This window comes from Callithrix jacchus, chromosome 17 (genome assembly GCF_049354715.1).
Source record: "Callithrix jacchus isolate 240 chromosome 17, calJac240_pri, whole genome shotgun sequence".
Classification (NCBI taxonomy): Eukaryota; Metazoa; Chordata; class Mammalia; order Primates; family Cebidae; genus Callithrix; species Callithrix jacchus.
This window is the reverse complement of record NC_133518.1, coordinates 29,671,631-29,682,797: the sequence shown is the minus strand read 5'-3', so window position 1 is coordinate 29,682,797 and position 11,167 is coordinate 29,671,631. Positions and strand designations below refer to the sequence as shown.

At 43.5% G+C, this 11,167-nt stretch overlaps 1 long non-coding RNA gene across 4 annotated transcripts; it reads left to right on the top strand.

The window, feature by feature from the left end:
- Positions 1–58: 58 nt before the first annotated feature.
- On the top strand, positions 59–9,393 carry LOC103788761 (uncharacterized). 4 transcript variants are annotated; one of them, XR_013528515.1, is made up of 3 exons: positions 59–285; positions 5,388–5,495; positions 9,267–9,393. It is a non-coding gene; the product is annotated as an uncharacterized LOC103788761 (long non-coding RNA). The 4 variants fall into 4 exon arrangements; XR_013528517.1 differs by lacking the exon at positions 9,267–9,393 and adding an exon at positions 9,017–9,138; XR_013528516.1 differs by lacking the exon at positions 9,267–9,393 and adding an exon at positions 8,222–8,343.
- Positions 9,394–11,167: the final 1,774 nt, after the last annotated feature.

The following is an 11,167-nucleotide window of genomic DNA, read 5'->3' as shown; positions in this document are numbered from 1 at the left end:
CAGCGGTTGGCTCCAGGCCAGCGCTGGCGGTTGAGTGATGTAATCACTCTGGGTCTGTAGTCTCCGCGGCTGTAGGTTTCGTGGTTGTGCTGATGACAGGCAGTTCCTGAACTCTAGGCTGGGAATTGTGCCTTGCTGCTGCTTTCGTGGGCCACGGGCCGTCCAGAAAGGAGGAGAAGTTTGCGAAGTTTTTGTATCAGGATCCAAGGTCGCCTTGTGCCCCAAAAAGGGTTGAAAAAGTCCTAACTGGAGAAGCACGTGCCTTACGGTGCCTACGTATTTATGGTACGAATTGAACTGCTCAAGGGGTGCTAGGTTTGTCTGCAGTCCGTTTCTCCCTCGTGGTGGAAGACTGATAGGGACACTTGGTAACCAACTCTAATTACGTTGGTGGTTGGATCACTCGTTAAAAAGTCAGGAAACAACAGATGCTGGCGAGGATGTGGAGAAATAGGAATGCTTTTACGCTGTTGGTGGGAGTGTAAGTTAGTTCAACCATTGTGGAAGACGGTGATTCCTCAAGGATTTAGAACCAGAAATACCATTTGACCCAGCAATCCCATTACTGGCTATATATACATACCCAAAGGATTATAAATCATTCTGTTACAAAGACACGTGCACACATATGTTTATAGCAGCACTATTTATAGTAGCAAAGACTTAGAACCAATCCAAATGCCAATCAATGATAACACTGGATAAAGAAAATGTGGCACCTATACACCATGGAATACTATGCAGCCATAAAAAAGAATAAGTTTGTGTCCTATGCAGAGACATGGATGAAGCTGGAAATCACCATACTCAGCAAACTTAACAAAGGAACAGAAAACCATACACCATATGTTCTCACTCATAAGTGGGAGTCAAACAATGAGAACACATGGACACAGGGAGGGGAACAGCACACACTGCAGCCTGTCCAGGGTCGGGGGAAAAGGGAGGGAGAGCATTAGGACAAATATCTAATGCATGCAGGGCTTAAAACCTAGATGGTAGGGCAGGGTGCCATGGCTCACATCTGTAATCCCAGCACTTTGGGAGGCCAAGGCGGGCAGATCACGACGGCAGGAGATGGAGGCCATCCTGGCTAACACGATGAATTCCCATCTCCATTAAAAATATAAAAAATTAGTCGGGAGGCTGAGGCAGGAGAATCGATTGAACCTGGGAGGTAGAGGTTGCAATGAGCAGAGATCAGGCCACTGCACTCCAGCCTGGGTGACAGATGGAGACTCTGTCTCAAAAAAAAAAACAAAAACAAAACCTAGATGATGGGTACATAGATGCAGCAAACCACCGTGGCACATGTATACTTATGTAACAAACCTGCACATTTAGCACATGTATCCCAGAACTTAATGTAAAATTTAAAAAAAAAAAAAGGGAACTTGTAGGCCAGGTGCAGTGGCTCACACCTGTAACCCCAGACCTTGGGAGGTCAAGGCAGGCAGATTACCTGAGGTCAGAAGTTCAAGACCAGCCTGGCCAACATGGTGAAACCCTGTCTCTACTAAATATACAAAAATTAGCTGGACATGGTGGCAGGCACTTGTAATCCCAGCTACTTGGGAGGCTGAGGCAGGAGAATTGCTTTAACCCAGAGGCACAGGTTGCAGTGAACTGAGATTGTACTATTGCCCTCCAGCCTGGATGACAAGAGTGTGACTCTGTCTCAAAAAACCAAAACAAAAGAATTTGTAGACATATATTAAAACTACCAGCTTGGGAATGAGTGAACCATTTCAGTTAATCCGAAGATAAAAGTCATTCTCTAGTTCAGGGAAGTTTTATTCTATTATCTTAGCAATTATATGTAGTAATTTATCTTTAGATTTGGTTTGCTTTGATTTGGTTTGGTTGGGGCAGGGCCTTGCTCTGTCACCCAGTCTGGAATGCAGTGGCACGATCACGGCTCACTGCAAACTCAAACTTTCAGGTTCAAGCAATCCTCCTACCTCAGCTTCCCTTGTAGCTGGTACTACAGGCATGCACCACTATGCCCAGATAAATATTTTATTTATCTGTAGAGATGGAGTCTTGCTATATTGCCTGTAGTGGTCTTGAACTGCTGGGCTCAGGCAATCCTCCTGCCTCATCTTCCCAATGTGCTGGGATTATAGGTGTAAGCTACCATATCTGGTTTCTGCAGATTTTAAAGGCTTTCTTTTTCTTTTCTTTTTTCTTTTCTTCTTTTTTTTTTTTTTTTTTTTTGAGACAGTCTCACTCCATTATCTAGGCTGGAGTACAATGATGCAATCTTGTATCACTAAAACCTCCACCTCCCTAGTTCAGGTGATTCTCCTTCCTTAGCCTCCCCAGTAGCTGGAATTAAAGATGTGCACCACCATGCCTGACTAATTTTTTCATATTTTTAGTAGACACAGGGTTTTATCATGTTGGCCAGGCTGGTCTTGAACTGCTGACCTCAAGTGATCTGCCCACCTTGGCCTCCCAAAGTACTGGGATTATAGGTGTGAGCCACCACACCCAGCCTTTAACTTTTTCTTAATTAGAAAAATTTGGGGGAGCAGGCAAGGAAAAAAAAAGAAATTTTATGAAGGAAATAGTGTAATTCTGGCTTGAGCAGAGGGGCCAATGGAAGTATATTGGTGTGTTACAAATATGTAAAATACTGTATCTGCTATATTTATTTTTCTAGCCCCTAAAACCTATGGGTTATTATTATAGATACTACTAACTATAGTTCTATTACATATAAAATTATATATTAATTTATAGCTATAGTTAATACTATTAACCTTGGCATACCTACTCTATATACCTCTGGACTCTGATAACTTAGCTACTCTTACATCCTAGAGCCTCAAAAAAATCCTAGCGACATCAAGGATGAAAAGGAACATGAACTACTGAAACAAGTTATAGTCCAATTACTTTAGAATGATATTTAGAAGTTATAACAAAAATTGGCTGAGTGCAGTGGCTCACGCCTATAATCTCAGCACTTTGGAAGGCCAAGGTGGGTGGGGTCACCTGAGCTCAGGAGTTCGAGACCAGCCTGGCCCACACAATGAAACCCTATCTCTACTAAAAATACAAAAATTAGCTGGTTGTGGTGGTGCATGCCTGTAATCCCAGTTACCCAGGAGGCTGAGAAAGGAGAATGGCTTGAACACAGGAGGTGGAGGCTGCAGTGAGCCGAGATCTTGCCACTGCACTCCAGCTTGTGCAACAGAACAAGATTCCATAAAAAAAAAATTGGTATCTATGGGTTACCATAAATTATCTCCTCAGTATAAACCCTCAGGAGTATTCTTGCATATTCAGATGGCCTTTTTGTACTTACTATATCACCATCCTGCCTTTTCAAGTATTCAAAATAAATCTCTCAGTAACTCATCATTTTTAAAAAACTCAGTTACCTTGCCAGGAGTCCAGGACACAGGATTCTACCCTGATTCTACCCTGGCTAGGAGTTTCTAAACTAAAACATCTGATCACACTATGTTAAGAGACCCCACAGACTAATCTGAATGTCTTGTCTGAAATAGTCCCAAATAGGCCAAATACAGTGGCTCATGCCTGTAATCCCAACACTTTGGGATGCCGAGATAGTAGGATCACCTGAGCCCAGGAGTTTGAGACCACCTGGGCAACATGGTGAGATGCTGTCTCTACAAAAAATAAAAAAATTAGCATGTAATCCCAGCACTTTGGGTGGCTGAGGTGGACGGATCACAAGATAAAGAGATCAGGACAATGCTGGCCAATGTGGTGAAACCCCATCTCTACTAAAAATACAAAAATTAGCTGGGCATGGTGGCACAGACCTGTAGACCTGGCTACTCAGGAGGCTGAGGTAGGAGAATCGCTTGAACCTGGGAGGCGGAGGTTGCAGTGAGCCATGATTGTGCCGTTGCACTCCAGCCTGGGCGATAAGAGCAAAACTCCATCTCAAAAAAAAAAGAAAATTAGCCAGGCATGGTAGCGTGTACCTGTGGTCCCAGCTACATGAGAGGCTGAGTGGGAGGATAACTTGGGCCTAAGAAGTTGTGACTATAGTGAGATATGTTTGTGCTACTGCAATCTAGTGTGGGCAACAGAGCAAGACCCTGTCTCAAAAGTCAAAAATAATATTACCTTTTACTATTTACAGGCCAACTAAGAAAGGCTGTACAATAGCTAACACATCTTGTATCGATCAAAAAAAGATGATTTGGCTGCACAGTGGTACACGCCTGTAATCCCAGCACTTGAGAAGGCCGAGGTGGGTGGATCACCTGAGGTCAGGAGTTAGATTGTAGCCTGGCCAACATGGTGAAACCTCATCTCTACTGAAAATACAATAATTTGCCAGGCATAGTGGTGGGTGCTTGATAATCCCAGCTACTCCTTAGGCTCAGGCAGGAGAATCGCTTGAATCTGGGAGGTGGTAGATGCCGTGAGCTGAGATCACACCACTGCACTCCAGTCTGGGTGACAGAGTGAGACTCAGTCTCAAAAAGAAAAAAAAAAAGATGAAACAGTCCATTTATTTGTTGAAGGCCTCTTGGTTAACTAAATTGACCAAACTGATCCTTGAGATTTATTCCCCTGAACAGGTTTAGGCTAAAAAATTAAATACAAAATAGTTCCCATATATGTCTTATAATATTTATGATTGTTTTCATTCTTTATGCCTTTCTCTACTACAGGGTTATCCAGAGCTGACATTCGACTGTTAATACTGCACCAAATAGATACCAAATCCCTCTTGGTCAGGTCATCTCTTGAGGAGCTAATTTTTTTTTTTAATGAAGTTTTGCTCTTGTTGCCCAGGCTGGAGTACAATGGCACTACCTTGGCTCACCGCAACTTCTGCCTCCTGGGTTCAAGCAATTCTCCTGCCTCAGCCTCCCGGGTAGCTGGGATTACAGGCATACGCCTGGCTAATTTTGTATTTTTAGTAGAGATGGGGGTTTCTCCATCTTGGTCAGGCTGGTCTTGAACTCTCAACCTCAGGTGATCTGCTCACCTCTGCCTCCTAAAGTGCTGGGATTACAGTCATGAGCCACAGCGCATCCAGGAGCTAAATTTTGACCAAAAGCAGGTTGGGGGTGAGGAATGGGTCAGGAAATTCTGATTTAAAATATGGTACAGTCCTGGTTTAACTGAGATGTATGTGGCAATGTAATGTGATGCCAAGTATTACACATCGTAAGCCAGCCAGTCATTCATAATATATATTCCACATCAAAACTCGCAAGACTTTTTAGAGAAGCCATAAATAACTGAAATTGTTTTCTCTGAACCTGGAGTGGCAGTTTTAACACATAAATCCCAAACTGTTTATCACTTCTCCCTTTGAGATGCAGAGTCCACACCCCTTCCCTTGAATTTTTTTTTTTTTTTTTCCGACTGGGTCTCACTCTATCTTCCAGGTTGGAGCACAATAGAGAGCAGCGGCATGATCTCAGCTCACTGCAACCTCCATCTCCCAGATTCAAGCAGTTCTCCCATCTCAGCCTCCCAAGAAGCTGGGACTACAGGTGCACACTTCCACACCCAGCTAATTTTTGTATTTTTAGTAGAGACTGGGGATGGGGGTCGGGGGGCACCTCACCATTTTGCCCAAGCTGGTCTTGAACCCCTGACCTCAGGTGATCCACCCACCTAGGCCTCCCAAAGTGCTGTGATTACAGGCGTGAGCCACCACGCCTGGTCCCCTTCCCTTGAATTTACACATGACTGACCAACAGAATACAGCTAAGGTGTTGCTGGGCTAATTTCCAGGCCAAGGTCTTAAGAAGCTGAAAATTTTAACTTTCTTTCTCTTGAGACACTCACTCCTGGAACTGGGTCCCATGAACTAAGGGAAAGGCTATATGGAAAGGAACTAAGGCCTGCAGCTTGCAGCACTGACTGAGCTCCCAATCAACAGCACCAAATCGCCAGCCCTGTGTGTGAGCTATCTTGGAAGAGAATCCTCCAGCCCCAAGTTGAGCCACCCCTGCTAATGCTAAATGAAGAGTAGAGACAAGTATTCATGGCTAGGCCATGCCCGAATTGTTGTCTTCTCAGAAGACTTAGTGGTAGTGTCCTTCCAACACAAACTGAAACATTTCTCTCCAAACCTGGGAACCCACCCCCACCAGGCTCTCAAAGTTCTTCAGCAAATGTGGAACGAACATTACTATCACAATGAAAACAAAACTGATACTGCCTGGGACCTTCAGCCCATACTGTCATGAATAGCTGGGGTTTTTTTTGCATTTTCAATTCCCCCAACTCACTTCAGTTAATATAATTTCCCCTTTTCTTTGGAAAACAAACAAATTGGTTAACTGCTACTATTAATACTGCTAGTCTGTTTTAGAAACAAAATAAAAACAGAATTTTACTGGAAGGATGTTCATGGCCTCCCAGAATCAGTGGAAGTTCAGGACACCCAACTTAGCAAAAACACAAAAATCAAGGCGACGTAATACTAGGCATCAGGAATTATAGCAATAAACTTCAAGAACATTTTTCAAAAAACTACTCTACTGCCACGGCTGTGACATCTTTGCTTCAAGTTTTTCCTAGGCTCTATTACAAAAATTAATACTACCATCTAGTGGACCCTTCATATACCTATGTCTGTTTGTAGATTTCTTCTCTGGTTTTCCAGTCAGTTCACTAATATCTGACTTGTCTTTGATATATTCCTCAGAATTTTTAAATTGTTTATTTTTGAGGTGGGAATCAGGTTTATTGAGGTATAATTTATATCCAGCAAAGTTGGCCCTTTTCAGTGTATGGTTCTATGAGGTTTTTTTGATTTGTTTTGTTTTTGAGATAGAGTCTCGATCTGTTGCCCAGGCTGGAGTGCAGTGGCGCAATCTGGGCTCACTGCAATCTTCGCCTCCTGGGTTCAGGTGAATCTCCTGGCTCAGCCTCCTGAGTAGCTGGGATTACAGGTACCTGCCACCACATTTTGTATTTTTGGTAGAGACTGGGTTTCACCACGTTAGCCAAGCTGGTCTCCAAATCCTGACCTCAGGTAATCCACTTGCTTTGGCCTCCCAAAGTGCTGGAATTACAGGCGTGAGCCACCGTGCCTGGCCTTTTGTTTTCTTCTGAGACAAGAGTCTTGCTCTGTTGCCCAGGCTGGAGTACAGTGCTGTGATCTTCGCTCACTGCAACTTCCATCTCCCAGGTTCAAGCAATTCTCATGCCTCAGCTTCCTGAGTAGCTGGGCCACCACACCAAGCTAATTTCTGTATATTTAGTGGAGATGGGGTTTTGCCATGTTGGCCAGGCTGATCTCAAGTGATTTGCCTGCTTTGGCCTCCCAAACTGCTGGGATTGCAGACGTAAGCAACCATGCCCGGCCCTATGAGGTTTTTGGATTTGTTTTGTTTTTTAAATTTCCGTAGGTTTAGGCTAGGCATGGTGGCTCATGCCTGTAATCCCAGCACTTTGGGAGGCCAAGGCAGGTGGATCATGAGGTCAGGAGTTCAAGAACAGCCTGGCCAACATAGTGAAACCCCATATGTACTAAAAATACAAAAAAAAAAAAAAATTAGCTGGGCATGGTGGTGGGTGCCTGTAGTCCCAGCTACTTAGGAGGTTGAGGCAGGAGAATTGCTTGAACCAGGGAGGCAGAGGTTGCTGTGAGCTAAGATCACACCACTGCACTCCAGCCTGGACTCTGTCTCAAGAAAAAACAAACAAACATACATTAGCTGAACATAGTGGCGCACACCTATAATCCCAGGTACTCCAGAGGCTGAGGTGAGAAGATTGCTTGAACCTGGGAGATGGAGGTTACAGTGAACCAAGATCATGCCACTATACTCCAGCCTGGGCTACAGGGAGAGACTCAGTCTCAAAAAAATATTTTTTTTTTCCTAGGCTTTTGGGGGAATGAGTGGTGTTTGGTTACATGAATAAGTTCATTAGTGGTGATTTCTGAGATTTTGGTGTACCCATAACCCCGGTTCTATGAGTTTTAACAAACACATAGTCATAAAACCACCACCACAATCAAGATATGGGATAGGTCTGTCAGCTCCAAAGACTACATACCTTTGTCCCCATCTGAAGTCAGCTTCCCCAACCTCTGATAACCACTGATCTATTTTTTTCTCCCTATAGCTTTGCCTTTTCCAAAATGTCATGTAAATGGAATCATACAAAATGTAGCCTTTGAGTGTGTCTTCTTTTAGTCATGATGCACTGAGATTCATTGATGTTGTTGTCTCGCATCCCCTGCCTCCTTTTTTCTCCCCAGTAATACTCCATAATACTCCATTGTATGGATGTACCGGATCTACTGACCAGTTGAAGAACATTTGGATTGTTTCCCATTTTTTGTGGTTATGAATAATGTCACTATAAACATTTGGATACAGGTTTTGTGTAAATCTATCTTTTCATCTCTCTTGGGTAAACACCTAGGAATAGGATTGTTAGGTCTTATTGATATCTCTCGGTTAGGGGAGGTCCCCAAATGCTGGTGGGGGCTCTTGACATCTTCCCAAGAAGGAATTCAAGGATTAGTTGGGGAATAATAAAAGTGAAACCATAACTGCAAGATTATTACTGAGACAGTAAAAGGGATCTGACCTGACCAACTCCATCTTGCCTCAGATCTCCAAGCTGTCCTAGTTCATTCCTGGGCATTGGCCAAACTAGTTTTGGGAGGAACTTAGTTTATAGTTTATAGTTTGAAGCAGAAATGGTAACAGCCCTTTCCCAAAAAAAAAATCCTCTTCTTGCCTGGGGAGTAGACTGCCTTTGTAGGCCTAACAGATTAGTCAAAAGATTATAAATTATGGTTTAGGAGTCATGCAGCTGGAGGATACAAGATTCTGACCCTCCCCAAACTGGTCCTGGGGATAAAAATCACTATTATAGTCTAGGTGTGGTGGCTCACACCTGTAATCGTAGCACTTTGGGAGGCCGAGGCAGGCCGATCACCGGAGGTTTGGAGTTGGAGACCAGCCTGACCAACATGGAAAAACCCCGTCTCCACTACAAATACAAAAAAATAGCTGGGTGTGGTGGCGCATGCCTGTAATTCCAGCTACCCAGGAGGCTGAAGCAGGAGAATCGCTTGAACCTGGGAAGCAGAGGTTGCTGTGAGCCAGGATCACGACATTGCATTCCAGCCTGGGCAACAAGAGCAAAACTCCATCATAAATTAATTAATTAATTAATTAAACCTAAGGCCAGCACTTGAGATATTTTGAAGACCCTGTCCTTGATGGATCAGCTTCAGCTGGCACCACCCAGACTGATAAACTGCCTCATCTGATCTTGTGCCCCCCATCCAGGAACTGACTCAGTGCAAGAAGACAGGTTGGACTCCTTACGATTTCATCTCTGACCTGACCAATCAGCACTCGAGGCTCACTGGCTCCCCCCCACCCACTAATTTGTCCTTGAAAACGCTGATCCCTTATTCCACCTGATTTTGGTGAGAAAAAAAAACAACAAAAAAACCCAAACTCTGATCCCTGAATGCTTAGGGAGACTGATTTGACTAATAAAACTCTGGTCTCCCACACTGCCGGCTCTGCGTTAATTACTCTTTCTCTATTGCAATTCCCATCTTGATAAATTGGTTCTGTTTAGGCAGCAAGCAAGATGAACCCATTGAGCGGTTACAAAAGTGTGGAGGTTTATTGCAAAGAAAAAATTACACATACAAGAAAGGGGAGTGTGAACATACTCGGGAGTCACACAGCCCAATGTGAGGTTTTTATCTTTATGAATTTCTTTAACCAAGGAATGGAATATTTATGAAGAATCCTGGAAAAAAGTGGAGATTTCTCAGAACTGTAGTGCCATCCAGTTTTTAACCAAATATGGGACTGTCATGGCACAGGTGAGTGTGTGACTTAGTAAGTAAATAAGCATATAATTAAGTCCTAGGTGAAACCTAGATCAAATCCAGGGCCATGTTGTGTCCTGCTGGTCTTAGCAAGTTTGGCCCACACGCTGGTTTTTAGAGTCTTATTAGCCTCTACATTATGCAGCTATTTTAACAAATTTTTTTTTTCTTGTTACTTATGTGAAACTGCTGCCTGGAATTTTTTTGTAATTTTTCTGCAACCATCCTGTATTATTCTTGTCTCATTTTCCACCCTCAGAGATTACTACTTTTTATTTTTCAGGATTGATGAGGGAGGAGGTCAATCTTATGTATTTGAATGCAACATTGGCCCTGCCTATCGAGGGTATGGAAATCTCTGACTGCTTGGTCTGAGGGTCCCAAGGGTGGAGCATCAGGAGAGTCTGAATATGAGGCAGGCACTGGCTGCAATCTTCATATTACCATTATTTTGGCATTGAACTGCTGCAACCTAGAAGACAGACTTTACAAGGAGGTTAAACAAGCAAAGACCAAAGATTAGTAGTAATAAGATAGTTATTAAAGTTCCTAGGAAAGGTAGGAACGATGTCACACTTGGTAGGTATCCTTTGATGAAGTCCCAGATGGGTTGAGTAGTGGAACTATTAAAATTATGTAGCCAGGTAGGCTGTTGGTAAATATTTTGAACTTGTAGTTTAATCCTGAGTTGTTAATGTAAGAACAATAGGTGTGGTTTATTATTCCGCAAACCACCCCCCCACCCCCCACCCCCACCCGCCCTTGTTTAGCTAGAGGGTAAAACCTCTTCTTTTTTTGATCATTTAAGGCCATGCTCTGACCCTCCTTAGGGCCTCATATAACTGCTTAGCAATGAGCCCAAATCCTGGGATCCAAATTCTGTAAAATCCTGCCATATTCAGGAAAGTTCTGAGGTTTTTTTTTGTTAAAGTTCTGTTTTTTAAGTCTCTTTTTGTCTGATGGTCAAGTTTCAGTTTCCTGGGCTTAGGATGTATTCCAGATATTTTACTTTAAAGTTTAGAAATCTGGGTCTTGAAGCTGGGTGCAGTGGCCCATGCCTGTAATCCCAGCACTTTGGGAGGCTGAGGTGGGAGAATCACCTGAGGTCAGGAGTTTGAGACCAGCCTGGTCAACATGGTGAAACCCTGTCACTACTAAAAATAAAAAAATTAGCTTGGTGAGGTAGTGTATGCCTGTAGTCCCAGCTACTCTGGAGGCTAAGGTAGGAGAATCGCTTGAACTAGGGCAAGGGAGGTTTCAGTGGGCTGAGATCACAACACTGCACTCCAGCCTGGGTGACAGAGCCACACTGTCTCAAACAAACAAAAACCAGAAGAGGCT